The sequence below is a fragment of the Myotis davidii genome, unplaced genomic scaffold, assembly GCF_000327345.1.
Source record: "Myotis davidii unplaced genomic scaffold, ASM32734v1 scaffold820, whole genome shotgun sequence".
Taxonomy (NCBI): domain Eukaryota; kingdom Metazoa; phylum Chordata; class Mammalia; order Chiroptera; family Vespertilionidae; genus Myotis; species Myotis davidii.
In genome coordinates, this window is record NW_006291981.1 from 355,739 (window position 1) to 365,560 (window position 9,822).

A 9,822-nucleotide genomic window follows, 5' to 3' on the forward strand; every position below is an offset into this window, starting at 1 on the left:
GTCCCCGCGGCCCGCGCGCAGCCTCCTCTTGCTGAGTTGGAGCTGGTTCTGACCAACAGGGTCTGGGGGAGTGACACCGCAGCCTCTTTCAATACTTGCCTCTGGGGTGCTCCCTCTGGGAGCCGGGTGAGAAGCTCACCCACATGGACAGGCCATGCCCAGGGACTCGGGGTGAGGGCCGGGTGGCTTGGCGACTCAGCAGACAGGGCACCGGGCGGGCAGGGAACCCTAGTGGCTGCCTCCCTGTGCCCCCCGCGGGGCATCAGCTGTGGCTGGGAACCCCGGCGAGCGGTGCGCTGTGCGGCCCTAGCTCAGCAATGTTACCCGTGGGGTGATGTCCTCAGGTGCTGATGTGCCCACATTCTAAAGACTAGCCGGCACAGCCAGTGCCGGGCGCTACTGCTGAAGTCTGGTAGCAGTCATCAGGTAGAAACTGCAGTTTAACTCTAACCCTGCTGTTTGGCTTCTGTACTTATTTGCTTTGTTTAACAACAGAAAAGTTACTTTGATTTTCAAACTTATGTGTGCTGTCCCGATCGATTAAATCCTTCGCTGTTGGTGGTGTGAATGTCCCATTGGTTGTGATCTCACTGGTCATCGGTCATCGAAGCACATTCTTCTGTTCCTGGGAACCAGGACATCACAATCACCCTCAATGGCCTCAGTGGTCACAAATAATGCATCCCCTTGACTCCGTGGTCCCAAGACCAGGACGGTGCAATTACTCTAAATGGCCTCAGTGGCTCCCGGCAATGTGTTGCCATTGACTCGGTGATCCGGAGCCCACAACTATAATTAATCTTTATAGTTAACTAACTTGCTCAATTTCACTTCTGTAACTGCTTTGTGCAAAGCAGGTTCCTCATTCCAAACCCAAAGATGTAATCGATACCTTTGTAATATTTGCCTATATAAGCATGATGTTGCCACCATTTGGGGACTGGGAGATTTGGAGCCATAACTCCCTCTCAGTGGCCAGCTTATTAAATGACTCGATCTGGTCTTGCATCCTGAGTATTTACTTGTGGGGTACAATACAACACTGTGCGCACCCGATTGTTTTCTGTTATAAATAAACCAGGGACTTTTTCCTACATCAGTAATATTCACAGAATAGTCACCCAGGGCCAGACATTGCTGATTTTATTTATTGTCCACTGCAGACCTTCAATAAGCATCTTTATCTATTTCTGTTGAATAAACTCCCCAAAGTAAAAATACTTGTTCAAAGGGTGACACTATTTCCCCCCTCTTCCCCTTCCTTCCCAAGGCAGCTGGGAGGGTTTGTAAGCAAAGAGCTCAGGCCCGAGCACCAGAGATTTAAGTCAGACACCGAGACCTCCGCCCGCATCGGCAGGCACCCGGACCGAGCAGCCCTGACGGCTGGTCCCTGGTCAACGCAGGCCTTTGGAAGGACAGGGACCTGCTGATCTCAGCGAGTAAACTCTGGGACTACATTCTGCAAACCCTCCATCTCTGCCCTCTGAGTAGGTCCTTGTGAATTTCCCAAGGAGAGCCACCCGCCCATTTCACCCTGCCCCCTGACCTAAGTGCATCCTTCTTCCTCCAGGAAGTGCCTGTCTTCTGCTCCTTTGCACCCGAAGAATCAGCCCCCAGGACTTGCAGACACATATAGACAGGCCCTCCACACCAGCGGCAGTCCCAGTGGTTCTTTCAGTTGCTCCTAGGGGTGGCCCTTGTGCAGACCAGGTGGAACAGGAGACTGAATTGCATGGAGGGACGCTGCCTCTTGGAAGTCATCGCCTCCCTCACAGCTTCCTGTTCCACTCCTGGAGGAAAGGAAAATGAAAGGCGGTGCTGGCAGGACTTGGCACTTGGCCTTCAGCCTTCGGCGCTGAGAGAGCAGGATCCTCCGGAGGCTCTGTCTGTGGCTCCCCTCGCAGAGCAGGAAGGGTTTCCAGGGGCAGCGGTCCCACCTGCCACCTCCCACCTCCCACCTCCCACCTCCCACTGTGGGGTTCCAGCTCCAACCACTGTCACAGGCCAGTGCCCTCCCTGTTTCTATCACCCACTTGCCCAAGGCAGAGACTTGGGGCATGAGGTGTTTTTCCTGCAGCTGGTTACCAGGGGCACAGAACTGGCTGTGGTGGGTGAGTGGGGGTAGGCAGGCAGGGGAGCTACCTCAGGTGAGACTGGGATCTGACATGGACCCTATGTGCCCAGGGACCAGCCCTCATCCCAGGGCTTTTGTTCCCTGCTCTGCAAAAACAGTCCAGTCGATAGTGAAGCAATAATAATAATGACAGGATCACACCTCACGTCCGGTAAAGGCGAAAGTCTAACGGGCAGATAGGCCACAGGGCTCTGCAGGAGTGAACAGCATGGGCAAAGGCAGAGTGTGAAAGAGAGGGCCTCATGGTCCTTCAGAGCCGCAGGAGGCTGCCCCGGGCATACCCTGCATTCGGCCTGAGCTCACATCTTCATGAACTATTATCTAATACAGAGACCTGGTGCATGAATTCGTGCATGGGTGGGGTCTGACCAGCCTGCCCCCATCAGAGCTGATCGAGGGTAGGGCCAATGTCCCAAATAAGCTTCTATTTCTTATATATTTAAGGCCCGTCACCTATGTTGAGGTGCGGGGGGTTCCCATATAGGTGCTGCTCCTAAGTGGGACATTCACAGGTGGTCTGGACCATCTGCTTGAGGCTTGCGCCAATACCTTCTGGTCAGACACTTTCACAGAGACAGCACCGAGATCTGAGCCGAGCTGGAGAAATTACACACAGACAAACAGGTTAGATGCAAAACACAGGAGGGTTATTTACCAGTCCCTGATGGGCCTCAGACACTGGGAAGGATCCACCCAGTGATGCTCGCTGACACACACAAAGGGATAGATGGCGCCGTTCACTGCTGGCTCCGTCGATCGACAGTTAATTGGGCAGAGTTTCGTGCTGGGAACCAAGACGGGAGCACACACAGGTCCTCATGCTCTGGTGACAGGAGAGCTATGAGCTGCTCAGTTGATCAGACTGTCTGATTATATACCCCTCTGTAGACGTGGTCCTCGCTGGTGTGTGTGTTATCAGCGGCTGCCATATGTGGATCCACTCGGGGTCTGTTAATCTATGGGTGTGTACAGGCTTTGGGCGTTCCCATCAGATAGGTTGTTTACTGAGTGCATAAGTGTTACAAGGGTGCATTCTTGGGTCTCACACAGTATTCCTATATCTAACATTATGTACTATAATAATTACTATAACAGTCCACACAGGGATACATGCTTTAAGCCTTACATTCTAAGGTCCTAACATTAAGTACCATAATGATTACTATAACAGCCAACCATGGGGAGGGGCCTCAGGCAGTGGGCCAGTCAGCCCCACCCCCTGATCAAACTCCTGGTTGAACTCCCAGTCAAGGGGACAATTTGCATATTAGCCTTTAATTATATAGGATTAACTATCCAGGTTAACGCCTCACTAATAGCATGTGTATCATTTCCACTCCCTGGGTGTTCATGAGAAAGGCTGAGGTTCAGGAGGGGTGAGAAGAAGACTGAGGTTGGACACAAAGGAATCAGTTACCCACTTATCACACCTGTTACACAAGAGCTGAGAACACTTAACAGCAACTGATACATTTATTAACCACAGTTCCCTTGACTGAGCACTTACCATTGTGGGTCACTTGGGAGAGGCATTACTTGCATTAAATCTAATCCTCACATGACATTAGTAGGTAGTACTATCAATATCTCATTATAACAACTGGACAGATGCATCCAAAAAACTGAAATGAGACCACCAACTTACACCACACACAGGATTAAACTCAAAATGAATAAAAGACTTAAATGTAAGCCACAAAACCATCAAAATTCAAGAAGAAACCATAGGCAGTAAAATCTCAGACATCTCTCATAGCAATATTTTTACCAGTATACCTCCTAGGGCAAGAGAAAAAAGGAAAAATAAATAAATTGGACTACATCAAACCAAAAAGCTTCTGCACAGCAAAAGAAACCATCAACAAAAGGAAAAGGGAGCCCACTGTATGGGAGAACATATTCCCAATGATACATCTGATAAAGGGTTAATATCCCAAATATATAAAGAACTCATACAACTCAACACCTGGGAGACAAACAATCCAATTAAAAGATGAGGGGAAAAAAACCCTCCACAGTGGACATACAGATGACCAGTAGACATATGAAAAAATGCTCACCTTCATTAATCATGAGAGAAACGACAATGAGGTTTCACCTCACACCTGTCAAAATGGCTACCATCTACACATCAACAAATGACAAGTGCTGGAGAGGATGTGGAGTAAAGGGAACCCTCATGCACTGCTTGTGGGAATGCAGACTGGTGCAGCCACTGTGGAAGACAGTATGGAGTTTCCTCAGAAAATTAAAAATGTTATTGCTGTTAGACCCAGCGATTCCACTTCTGGAAATATATTCTAGGAAACCTGAAGCACCAATCAGAAAGAATGTATGCACCCCTATGAGCAGCACAATTTACAATAGCTAAGATCTGGAAAAAGCCAACTGCCCATCAGTACATGAGTGGATAAAAAAGCTGGGATGCATTTACACCATGAAACACTATGCAGCAGTAAAAAAAGAAGGATCTCTTACCCTTTGAGACAGCATGAAGGGACCTGGAGAGTATTATGCTAAGTGAAATAAGCTAGTCAGAGAAAGACAAGTATCATATAATCTCACTTATGTGTGGAATCTAATCAACAAAATAAACTGAAGAACAAAAATAGGTCCAGAGACCTGGATATTTGGAACAGACTGACAGATCTCAGGGGAGGGGGCCTGGGAGAACAGGAAGAGATTAACCTGTAAAGGCAGGGCGTGGGTCCGGGGCTGGGTTGAGGGGGGAAACAGGGAAAATGGGGAACATCTGTAATACTATCAACAATAAAAAATAAAATAAAGTAGACCAAGAGTCTTTCCTAAGGTATTTCTATAATTAGCCATGTAGCTTGCTTTCCCCCAGAAAAGACAAAGCAGTTAATTGTATTTTTATTGCTATCAAAATAAATTTATTTTCCTGTTTAAACAAATATATCCCCATTGTAGAGACCCAAACACCGAAGCTCAGTGGATAAGAGCCTGGCCAATCAGACATTAAGCATCAGCCATACCCAATAAACGCTAGAGCCCATTTGATGCCCCTGCTCACCCAGATGCTTCCATATTAGCTGGAGGAAATGGACCATTAGCCAGAGGTGCACCTGTTCATCCCTCTCTTTCCTTTGAAAAAACAAACAGTGACTATCAGCCGGCAGGCTATGCCATGGGGTCTGGGGAGGGATTCCTGGGAGACCTTGCAGGGACTGTGAGAATGCCCACCACTCCCTCCCGGGGTTAGGGGATAGAGAGACAGTGAGCTCATCTCTGTGCCTGAGGATCAATCACTTTCTTGAAACTCACAGCACGTGACCGAGACCCTGTCCACTGCCCCTCCCGGCATCGCATGGCACCCCCTGGCTAACTCTCCCTGTACTCATCCGAGGGGCTGTGTCCAGCCATGCCGCCCACCCCTCACTCCCAGCTGGTGGCTGCCGTGTGCACAGGGGGCTCATTTGGCTTTTTTTTTCTTTTGCAGACCAAAGTGATGGGCACTGGGTGCCAGGGGACCCACTGGGGTGTCAGCGGCTACGCTATAGGGCTCGGCTGGGAGAGTTGCTGTTTGATTAAACATCTTTGGCTCAGCTCACCCACCTGCCCAATGTCTACAGGGGCATATAGTTTAGCTGCGGGCAAACAGCTTATCAGTTTTCATACAAAGCACAGCCGACACAAAGCCTTCATTTTCTTTCCTTTTTAAATTTATTATGTTTTTATTTTAGTTTCATTTTTCCCTTCGTTTTTATCCCCTCTATGCCCACCCCCGCAGTCACCACACTGCTGAAGCCTGCATTTTCTGTTGCTGCTCTTCTTTGGAAGAATTAAAGTAGGTCGTTGGCACTCACTTATGCACTCAACAAACATTCGCTGAGCCGCCCGCCGTGTACCAGGCATTGTGCCAGAAATGGGCCGCAGACAGGAACACACACGCACGTGGACTGGGCCCACATGGAGCTTAGTCTCAGTGCAATGCCGCTTACTCCCTGCGGGCTGGTGCCCTGAGCAGGTCACATGTTTTTCTGGGCGCCTTCTTCCAGCCAGACCGCATGTGCTGTGTGCCCTTCAAGGTGTGAGGCTGCTGGGGAGGGGAGTGTCTTCCCTTCCAGGGAGGAAGGCAGAGAGGGAGCGGGTGGCATGATAAGCAGCAAATGTGACCTGAAGCCCAGGCCTCTTCTTGGGCCAAGAAAGAGAAAAGGGCTCCCAATGCTTTTAGAAAAGCACACCGAGGCCTGGAGGAGGAGGAGACGGGCAGCCCTCCAGGACCAGGGACGGCAGGAGCGAAGGAGGTCTGGCTGGCCTGCTCTCCTTGAGGCGTCTCTTCCCTAGGACCACATCCTGGGACAGCTGGCTGCCTTGCACATGGAGACTGCAGCCATCAGCTGCTGGCTGCAAACCTGCTGCCTCCTAGTGCTAGTCCTGCATTGGGTGCCTCCAACTCAAAAGAAGAAGCAGAAAGTGTGACATCAGGGACAATTAGTTACTATGGGCACGAGTCAGAGCCTGCTGTTGGAGCTCCTCTGCCTCCTGGGTTTCCAGTACCCTAGGCAGCGCCAGGGCCGGCCATACCCAATGACCAGCATGCTGAGGCTCAGCGGGCACTTCCCAGTGCCGTTCCAGTAGGACAAGCGGCAATGAGGACAGGCTGAGGGCCAGGCTGCGAGGGCCCGCTCTCCAGCTGTGTGACTGTGGGCATCACCTCCGCGTGCCTCGGTTTACTCACCTCTGAAATGCATGATGACATGGCACCCATCACAGACTTAATGGTACCCATCACAGCATTAAATGAAATGTTTTAGGGAAGTGCCAAGCACAGTGCCTGGTGCCATGCATGCCATATGAATTTTACCATCGTTACTATTAAGCAGTAAATCAGAAGGGCGAGAAGTATGTCTGTTTTGCTTATTATTGTTAATAAATTATCAATCTCTTATATAATTTCTGGCATATATGGGTGCTTCAGAAATATCTGTTGAACCAATGAATAAATGAACAAACAGATGAGTACGATATAGATTCACACAGCATCACAGACATGCTGAAGGACTGGTTAGCGTTTTGAGTAGAAGCAATGAAGGGTTTACTGCAGGGAATGGGTCCGGGAGTGCGATCACGGTGTTTGGAAATTAACTCAGTGTTCACTGTGTGAGGACTATCAGCTGCTCAAAAAGAGGTTTTGTGCCAGAATCTTTCTTGTGAATCTAATTCGGTTCAACATAAATGTAGTGATGCCCAACTGTGTGCCAAGCCTGTGTCCGGCTCCTGGGAGCCCACTCCCTGGGTGCAAGGTGCTCAGAAGACAGACTGAGGGCTCATGTTAAACTCCAAGCTCCCTTTAACAGCTCTATGCCAGGGCTTGCACACTCACCTGGGGACAGGGGCCTGGCAGATAACACCAATGTGTGAAGGGGATGTGGGCGACTTTCGTGAACCGGACAGCTCATGCCCCTTCCAAAGGGCAGTCACTATTTAGGTCCACTTGTGGTTTCCCAGAAGGAAAGGACAGCCACCTGTGGCAGGTCTTCCAGTGTTTCAACAGAGGCTTGACAGCAACACACACACACGTGCACACACATGTGCACACATGCACACATGGACACACACACACATTCTTTGGCCAGTGGGTTGCTGGTTTAAGACTCCATGCTATGGCCCAAGGCCAGTGTCTTTGCACAGTCCACACCATCAGCTCCTCTGCAACCTGAGATGCAGCTGCTCTTTGCTTTACACGGTGCCTGAGTGAGCAGTGCTCCCTCCCTCCTCCTAGCATTGCACGGCTAGTTCTTCTGCCTGGAAGGTCTTCCCTGCCTGCAACCCTTCAATTGGCAGACCTTTTATTTTAAAGTCCTCCCTGATTTCAATGGGCTGAGTTAAGAATCTCATTGAATAAAGCATTTAAAACAGTTTTGTAATGATATTCAAAATCTCTCTCACCTGCTCCCTAGGTGCTCCTGGAAGGCAAGGACTGTGTCTCTTTTTACTGCTCAGAGAGCCTATCAGGGCGTAAAACTGTGTGCACTTCATCAATGTTTGTGGGATAAAAGAGTGACAGATGGATGGGTGGATGGATGGATGGATGGATGGGTGGGTGGGGGATGTAGGGTGGGTGAATGAGTGGGTGGATGGATGGATGATGGAATGGAAGGGGGTGAATGAGTGGGTGGATATATGGATGATGGATGGATGGGTGTATGGATGGAAAGGTGGATGGATGGATGGATGGATGGATGGGTGGGGGATGGAGGATGGGTGAATGAGTGGGTGGATGGATGGATGGATGGATGGGTGTATGGATGGAAAGGTGGATGGATGGATAGATGGATGGATGGATAGGTGGATGGATAGATGGGTGGGTGGATAAGTGGATGATGGATTCCTCAAGGCCCTCTCTGTGGAACATTCATCTGCTTGCTGTCACTTTTCTGCTTTTCCATTATATATCCATGTTGACTGGTCTTATTCTTTCCTGCTGCTTTCTTCTCTCTAAACCCAGTCTCTCTAAGTAGCCTCTTGGGAACTCCCCTGTGTTACCTCCTGTGATGGCCGATGGATCTGAGTTCCAATTCTCCATTTACTCAACTCAGTTTCCTCCTCTGGGCAATGGGGACAATGGCATCTTCCCATAGGGTTTTTAAGAAGCCCGAGTAACTTAACATATAAACGTACTAGTGCCATGCCTAGCTGCAGTTGGAGCTCAGAAATATTGTTCACTTTTCTACTGAATGTGAGTTTCTTTCTTAGAGTCCAACCCCTTTCTTTGTCGAAAGGTGAAGAGGCCCTAGCTGGTTTGGCTCAGTGGATAGAGTGTTGCCTGCGGACTGAAGGGTCCCAGGTTCGATTCTGGTCAAGGGCACATGCCCAGGTTGTGGACTTGATCCCTGGTGGTGGTGGTGGGGGCGGGGGTACGTGCAGGAGGCAGCCAATCAGTGATTCTTTCTCATCATTGATCATTGATGTTTCTCTCTCTCCCTCTCCCTTCCTCTCTGAAATCAATAAAAATATATTTAAAAAAAGAAAAAGAAAAGTGAAGAGGTCTGCCAGAGGCTAAGACCAACAAGTAGTTAGCATAATTATGTGAGAAGTCTGCTGGGAGGCTAATGGACTTTGATATTCAGCAAGGGCTGAAAATCAGCATAATATTGCCCTGCTTTGGCCAAATAGCTGAAGGCAATCCCCTAACCTGATAATCCTTTTATTGTTTACCAAACTTTACCATTGATATGCCTGTTTACTTTGTTAAAGGGCAAATGTGTATTCTAGTAAATAAAAGCTAAAGGGTCTGGGGATTGAGAGAGCCTCTCCACTAGAGAGTAAGGTCTCTGCCTGGCTCCCCCATGCCTCCTAAATTTATATTTCTTGTCTAGTGTGTTCATTTGTGTGCAGCCCCTTCTCCAGACCTTGAACCCTAACCACAAATGGATGCAGCATTCACATCTGGCTACTCAAAAAGGTACATGGAGAAGAAGATTCACTGGAGTGAAAAACAAAGTTCACCAGAAAGGTGGGAGCACTGAAAAGGTGGAAAAAATCACTGCATACAAAGCCCATGCCAACTTTGGAAGTCATGAACCATAAAGTGGGTGGGAATGTCTTTTATTTTAGCCAAGCTATAATGGGGAAGAATTTGAGTAAAAGGCAAACACATCATTGTAAATTTTTAGTTTGTATACTCGAGGATAAAGAAATTAAAATGTCAAAAAGTACTCTCA